We start from the raw sequence: 7,709 nt of genomic DNA, 5'->3' as shown, positions 1-7,709 counted from the left end.
CAGCTTCATCCCAGGAGCGCAGTGTCCCCTCCCCGGGCGCAGCTTCATCCCAGGAGCGCAGTGTCCCCTCCCCGGGCGCAGCTTCATCCCAGGAGTGCAGTGTCCCCTCCCCGGGCGCAGCTTCATCCCAGGAGCGCAGTGTCCTCATCCTGGGAGCGCTCTCTCCTCCACGAGCGCGGAGCATCCCACGCGGAATCGGCGCCCTCGGGAGGACGCGGGACCGTCCAGGTCGCAGCCTCATCCTGCAGCGCAGAGCAGCGAGCGGACGCAGCGGTCCTGGGCTCAGACTCGCTGCCCTGACCCCGGCCAGACAGCGCGGCCGGACAGGCGAGGACAGGAGGGGTCGGGCGGCCCCGCCACCTGCCCGGCGGCGCTTACATAAACGCGGCGCCGCGGGAGCCGCCGCCCGCGTGTCCGGAGCCCGCGCCCGCCCGAGCCGCCGCGGCCCGCGCCGCCCTCACCTCAGCCGCAGCCGCAGCGCGCGGCCTCCACACGCGCCAGGACTCCGGCCGCGGTCCCCGCCGGCGGCGCCCGCCTCGGCCGGTGTGCGCAGCGGCGCGGTGGCTGTGGTCTCGCGCGGTCCAGAGCGCCGGCCACAAACCCGGCCGCTCGGCCGCCGCCGCCGTCACGGCAGCCTCAGCGCCTCAGCCTGGCCGCCGGCGGCTCCGCCCCCTCCCCCGCCCCCGCCGCGGGTGCGCGCACGCCGGGGACGGGGCTGGCGCCATCACGCCTGCGCGCGCGCGTCCCCTGTTCGGGCCGACGACCGTGTTGTGGATGCTCCCAGACCGCTCCCCGGGACGCGGGGAGGACCCGGGCGGCTGCGGCAGGGCAGGTCTTGAGGGAGGCGTGAGGACACGGCGGGGTGTGCCGTGCGGGGCGGGTAGGACCGGAGCCGGGGTGCGAGACACAGGGGCGGGAAGCAGAGGTGGGGGACGCGGGGAGGGGCGGGAGCAGAGGTGGGCCCAGGGGAAGGCACCAAAAGCCCGGGGCGCGAGGAGGGCCCGGGGAGACGCGCAGACGTGGCCGCGCTGCAGCACCTGCTGCCCTGCCCAGTTTGGCGAGTAAAACGCGGCTCTGGTCCGTGGAGACCCTGGCCTGTGCGGAGCGTCGGGAGTCCTCCCCCGGCCCGCCCGCGCAGTCGAACTGGTGGCCTGCCCTTCAGCGAAGACCCCGCCGAGCTCCCTGCAGGGGTCTGCAGGCTTAGGTCACTCCCTGGGCTGGAAGCCGGCTACGCAGAGGGGCTCTGACTGCCCCTTCCTCCCGCTTCGCTCCAGCTTGTTAGGGTTGGGGTCAGGTCCGCAGCTCCGCAGGTGGACCCTGCGTTTCGGTTGTGAGTCTCACTGAGATTTGAAAGTCCAAGTTACCAAAGTGAGGTTGTGGGTTTTATTTTTATTTTGATAGTAAAGGCGTTTTAAAGCTTTTTATAGTGTGCAGTATACTTGGCTCTTCTGTTCGACTGTATTTATGGGCTCCTCCGCATCATGTTTACACAGATGATGAAAAGCATTTGTCGAAATGTGGCATTTTCAAAGACCAGAATAACCATTTCAGGACAACAGAAAACAAACTGAAGTTTTCCAGGAGAGAGGTGGTCGCTCTTGAACGTGGTCCCTGGGCGCAGAGGATCAGGCAGCACATAGGCTGCTGTTGATGGGGAGGACCCAGGGGCTGGAGAGAGTGGCCTGGTTGCTCTGCATCTGTGTTGAGCAGTGGGCACAGAGGCTGCGTTCAAGGGTGGAAGTCAGGTTCTGCTTTCCTTCTTTGTAAAGTAGGGGGAAAGCACAAACCAGGCATGGTGGCACACACCTGCAGTGCCTACTACTGGGCCTGGCGCAGGAAGATCACTTAAGCCCAGGAGTTGGAGTCTACAGGAGATGAACCTCATCCACTTGGGCAACATACCCCCCTACTTGAGACTGCTGGGAGGCTTCTAGGGACCCACCTTTAATAAACACTGTGTGCATAAAGACTTGGTATCTATTTCTGTGTAACAAGCCCCCAAAACTTAAGCTAGTCACTGAACTGCCCATGATTTGTGGGCCACAGCTTGTGCAGGTTCAGCTGGGACAGCCCATCTGTACTTCCTGGGGCATCTGCTGGGCCCACTCACCAGGACTGAGGGTCAGGTTCCAGGACGATCTGGGCCATGTCACTCACTGCCAGCAGGCTGGCAGATGCCAGTGTGCACAGCTCTTTTGGTCTCTGCTTGCACAAGGCTTCCTGTGTCTCAGCCTGAGCCGAACAGAGGGAACAATGGCTCGAGGAGGCTGTGGCTATAGCAGTCTTTCACGGGGCTTTTTTTAGTGCATTTTGTTGTAGGGAAACAAGGTCACTACCCATCAGTGGGGCTGATGCTCTGTCTTATGCAGATAGAGCCGGTCTTATGCTCTGTCCCTCCTGTACTCCTGCTGGTGGCCTGTCCTGCTCTGCCTAGTGGTGACCCCTTCCTGTTACACTGCCTCAAGCACCATCCTCCCCCACAGAGGCTGTTTGTACCATAGCGCACTCCTGACTTGGAAAAATGGCACACAGAACATACCTTTTGCTGCTCTGTGTTGGGATGAAGCCGTGTGTGGTCACAGCTGAGACATGGGATGGTACCATGTGTCATGGAGTTGGTGCACTAGGATGAAGACTGGTACCTGTGGGGTCGGGTTCTTTGAGAAGTACTACAATTTAGGTCTCCAGAGGTGCCAGGAGCTGCAGTGGACATGGCCAGCAGCATCCTGGCCTGAGCTACAGCCCTGTCCCCGCCTCCTGTTGTCCACTGTTAGGTTTATGCAGATTGTGAAATACCACTTTAGAGTCTCAGACAATAACATGATGCTCCAATGCTCAAGTGTCAGAATCTAGCTAGGTTCCTTCTATCTGCCCTGTGATACGGTGTTAGGTTTTGTATAAGTATGTGAAACTTAGCTGCTAAGAAACATTGTCTACACAACACTAGAAATTCAATTTGGCCACTTTTTTCCTCGAGTTGAATTAAATGGCATGACCACGTAACTTATCCTGCACAAGCAGAAATTACTGCAGGTACCACAAATGCTGGTAGGATACAGTGGTACAAGGTGATTTCCAACAATCTTAAGATAAAGACCTCTGGCAGATTTGGGAGAGGACCTAAGTGGATTTCAAACTGGTTTCTAGAACCCTCCAGGAACCGGTAGATGGGAGGGGACGGTGCCAGCTCCATAGTGGCGCCCCTGCCAGGCCTTTGTTCACAGGCTGGGCAAAGGAGACCTTTCAGCTGAAAAAAAAGCACTCTAGGTTTACAGGTGAAGATGACTGATTTGGGAGCCCCCTCCCTTGTACATCCAGAGGCTGGGTCATGTGACCTGAGCACAGTGATGCTGGGCTCCCTGGGATGAGGCCCGTCATGGCCAGCCTTTTTAGCCTTTCCTCCCCCGGCCTTGGGCTGACCACCCTTCCTGGCCACACGGGGTAATCTGAGTGATTCAATTTCCGTCTCCCGATTGGCAGAGCATGTTCCACCCTGCTGTCATAGTCAGGGTGTGCTCAGACTGAAGCCATCAGTCACTGAGTCCCAAAGGCAGCCCTTTTCTTGTTCTTTGAAGCCTATTTAACTGTGTACAGCCAAAAATGTGTCTTTAAAAATGTCCGTTGCTTTGTTTCTTTCGATGAAACTGTGTGAGAGAGAAAGAAGGCTCTTTGAGGTGTAGCAACAGTAGATTACTAATTCCATCATGTCTAAGAAAGGCAGGGTGATAAAGCTGTTATTAAGAGGTGACAAACATTCTGTGGTACAGTGATTTGAGACAGCACTTTCTGTCCTGTTAAAAAATAAAATGAGACTAGAGTGGCAAAAACCAAAAGGTCTAAGCCATTGAATCAGCTTTTCTACCTGGCAGTGGGCACCTTGCGTGAAGGCTGCCCAACTTGTGATGGGGACCCCCCAGTGCCCATGGTGAATCTATGTGGTCACCACATAGACAGAAGTGGCCTGTGTGTGCTGGGTCCCATGACTGCTCTGGGAACTTAGACAACTCCAGAAGCTGTGAGGGTAGACTGCCTTGCTTGCTAGGTTGGCCTCCTGAGGAGCCAGCCTAGGGGGAGAACAGTGGCAATGGCAGGAACTCTGGTTACCCCCAGGGCCTCCCAGAGCCACAGGCAGTGTCCTGTGCTTATACACAGGGTAGTGGGGGGCTGGCACCAAGGAGCAAGGCAGTGAGATGACAGGAACAGGCCAGTGCGGTGGACACAGGCATGAGGGTCAGATGGCATGAAGCTGGCTGCCCCCCGCAGTGGCTGTGGGTCTGTTCTTCACTGTGAAAGGGGGACGGCATGCCCAAGTCACGGATGCAGAGGCTCCATTGGTAGAGGACGTGGCTATGCGGAGAGGTGTGCACATGCGTGGGAGCCAGAGTGCTGCAGCGGTGTGGCTCTGGGAAGATAGTGCTGCAGAAGCCAGTGGAGTTTGAGCTGAGCCTTCAAGGATGAGTGAGCTTTGATGACCAGAGTCGCCAAGGCAGAGGAAAGAGCATTTCCATGTTGCATGAATTCAGAGAGGAAAGGATGCATCTGTCACCATTTAAGGGTCACCCTGCTGGACCATCTGGGTCTCCTGCCCTCCCTAAACTACTGGGAAAGTGGAATGTACCATGTCAGACCAGAGGTAGGCACACGAGAGTCCGTGGCTGTCTCTGCATAGCCCACAGATAAGAGTGAGTTCTAGGTAGTAAAATTTGGGGGTCAGGGAGTATAAAGCACATGTGATGGGCTTATGGGGTCCATGGGCTAGAAATTTCACCATCTGGATCTTCACGGGACCAATTTATTCCCCAGTTTAAGCTGAGTACGGTGGGGTCCACCTCCAGAGCTAGAGTCAGGTCAGCTACCCTCACAATGCACAGGACATCTGGGGAGGGGAGGAAACACACCGGTGGTGAGGGATGGTGGCAGTGGATGCCAGTGGTGCCTGCGCTGGAGCTAATGTGCATCCAGCCAAGCTGTGGGGAACTAAGGTCAGCTGGTGACAGCGGGAGTGAGAAGATTCACATGTTTTTGGAAGTGAACTTGTTTAGACTTAGTGGTGGCTTTGGTGGAGGGGTGCTGGTTGGTGCCTGCAGAGGGTGATGATGCTGTATAATGGGGATTGAAGGAACCAGGTATCCCTGGGGCCGTGCTGACCTCGAGGTGCCTGCCAGGGGCCGTGCTGACCTCGAGGTGCCTGCCAGAGGTCTGTGTGGCTGCCTCTGGGGGCTGCTTTACACAAGACCCAGGTCCCAAGAAGAGAGCTGTGCTGGGGATGTTCTCAGAGCCAGCAGAGATGGAGATCACTAGTCACCCACCCAAGGAGCATGGAGCATGGAAAGAGGGAAACTGAAGAACTTCTACCCTCAGAGCTGCACCCAGAAGGCCAGGTGAGCAGGCATACTGCAGGCCAACAGAACCAACAGAAAAGGGCATTTCTGGAAGCAAAGCCGGCCATTGAGGGGAGTCCAAATAAAGTGAGGACAGACACTCTATCAGATTTGGCAACACAGAGGTCACAGTGACCTTTAAAAGGTTGTAGAGTGTTGGGGACAGAACTGCCCAGAAAGAGAAGACGCTCTTCATTTCACACACTGGTGTGACCTTCAATCCAAAATGTAAGCAGAATGGCACTCAACAACAAAATCCAGAATAAATTATTAGAGAGTCCTGAATGCTCAGCATACCAAAGTCTAGCAATTTATGAAATGATAACATAATTATTAACATAATGATTTGACCAGGTTGGGTCTCCCCAGCATTAACTTTCTGCTGCCCTGTATGATCCATTCATGTAAATCACTACTGCAAAGATGGAAGACCATCGTCTAATCATCACAATAGATGCAGAGCAAGCTTTTAATAAATCTAGCATAATTCATGCTTAGAAAATAAACTCAGAAAACTGGGAATAGAAAAGGAACTTCCTTAACCAGATAAAAAGGGTCTACGAAAACTGCTACAACAAACATCAGACTCGAAATGTTAAGAACATTCTCTTGAAAGCAGAAGCAGCACAGGGAGCGTTCCTCTGCAGTACTGCTCAATGCTGCGAGAGAGCCAGGCACACAGAAGGAGGGGGACGGAATAAAATCTGTAAAGATTAGAAAGGAAGAAAGATGTTTGCATATGCAGAAAATTCAAAAAATCTACAGCTAAATTCCTAGATTGAATAAAAATCTACGAGACACTGGTATAAAATTGACTGACACATACACATCCCAAAAAGGATTTCTATGCATGGGCAACAAACACATTTAATTTAGAAAAATGATACTGTTTGCTGTTCATAGCAACACAAGTATGCATTTAAAATAACTCTAAAAAGTATATGACGTTTAGGGAGGTTTTTTTTTTTTGAGATAGAGTCGCTCTTCGTGGCCCTCCGTAGAATGCCATGAGGGATCAGCAACCTCAAGCTCCTGGGCTCAAGCGATTTTCTTACCTCAGCCTCCCAAGTAGCTAAGACTACAGGTGCACACCACAACACCCGGCTAATTTTTCTATTTTTAATAGAGATGGGGTCTTGCTCTTGCTCAGGCTGGTCTCAAACTCCTGAGCTCAGGTGATCGGCCCACTTGCTGGAATTACAGGTGTGACCCACCACACTCAGGCAAGAAAAATTGTTTTTAAAAATTGTAAGAGCAAGTGAATGTGGAGACACACCCAACACCTCAATTCTTTGTGGATTACTGTGGGTATAATTAGACAGGTAAAACAAAACTAGCAACCTCACTGACTTCTTTTGAATGGTAGTGGACTTTTTTGTGAATCAGATATGAAAGCAGTATGGCTTCTGATAACACATTACTCGAGAATAGTGGTCTAGAACCAGTAAGAAGAATTTTTTTTTCTATTTTGCTGAGTTATTTCTTAATTATTACATTAGTGGTCTTTTTGGAGAACTAGAAGGTAATTGGCAACTGGAGCCAGGCCAGAGGAAGGAGGTGGCTGGAAATGTAGGTTGGATGGACATGTGCTCCCTCCTCCTGCCCTGCTCCTCCTCTCCCTCCTCCTCCCCCTTCCTGTCTTCTCCCTCTTCCCCTCTTCCCACCCTTCTCCTCCCTTCTTCTCCCCCCACCCTAGGAGCTGTTCTAGAAGCAGCTGGAACTAAGCTTGTACCTAATGAACTTGGGTGAGTGACAAATCAGACAGCTTGAGAGGTTGTTTAAAGCCTTCTCTCTAGGGGACTTGGAATGACTGTGTATTCAAGATCTTGTGGTTTATAGTCTTAAACTAGAATCTTAGGGGGCTCAAGTCAACTATTACACACAAGTCCCTTTACTACAAAAAGGGACTATCATATATGTAATTTTAAACTTTTTTGTTTAATATCTAAAGTACAATGTATACAGGGAAAAGTGCTCGTAGCGTAAGTGTGCTTTTATACAAATTAGTCCTAAAAGGACGCACCTGTGAAACCCTCTCCTGGGACAAGACATAGACCACTTCTGTGTGGAGTGCCACCCCCAGTCACTGCCTCCACACCGCAAAGGTAATCTCTGCCCTAACTTCTCATAGACTAATTGTGCCTATTGTTACTCTAGATAGATGAAGTCATGTAGCCTGTGTTCTTTCACATGATACTGTGTTTCTGAGACTGACCAGTGGATGTGGATGCAGCAGGAGTTAAACATTGTCATTGCCCTGAAGTATTCCAGAGTGTTAGCATTTCGAAATATATTCATTCATTCTACTGTTGATGATTTCAGTTGCTT

General features: G+C 52.6%; 1 protein-coding gene and 1 long non-coding RNA gene across 2 annotated transcripts in view; one reads left to right on the top strand and one right to left on the bottom strand.

Annotated features, from left to right (window-relative positions):
- ADARB1 (adenosine deaminase, RNA specific B1) overlaps window positions 1–601 on the bottom strand; it is a 136,676-nt gene extending 136,075 nt beyond the window's left edge. Inside the window, exon 1 of the mRNA XM_023518113.1 lies at window positions 462–601. The gene's annotated coding sequence lies outside the window, so the exon portion shown is untranslated. The remainder of the gene's footprint in view (window positions 1–461) is intronic.
- A 162-nt stretch (window positions 602–763) lies between these two features.
- On the top strand, window positions 764–1,965 carry LOC111727883. The gene is made up of 2 exons (XR_002775319.1): window positions 764–862; window positions 1,494–1,965. It is a non-coding gene; the product is annotated as an uncharacterized LOC111727883 (long non-coding RNA).
- The last annotated feature ends 5,744 nt before the right edge of the window (window positions 1,966–7,709 follow it).

The sequence above is a fragment of the Otolemur garnettii genome, unplaced genomic scaffold (genome assembly GCF_000181295.1).
Source record: "Otolemur garnettii isolate 467f Iridium unplaced genomic scaffold, OtoGar3 scaffold00128, whole genome shotgun sequence".
NCBI lineage: Eukaryota > Metazoa > Chordata > Mammalia > Primates > Galagidae > Otolemur > Otolemur garnettii.
This window is presented reverse-complemented; position numbering and strand designations above follow the sequence as displayed.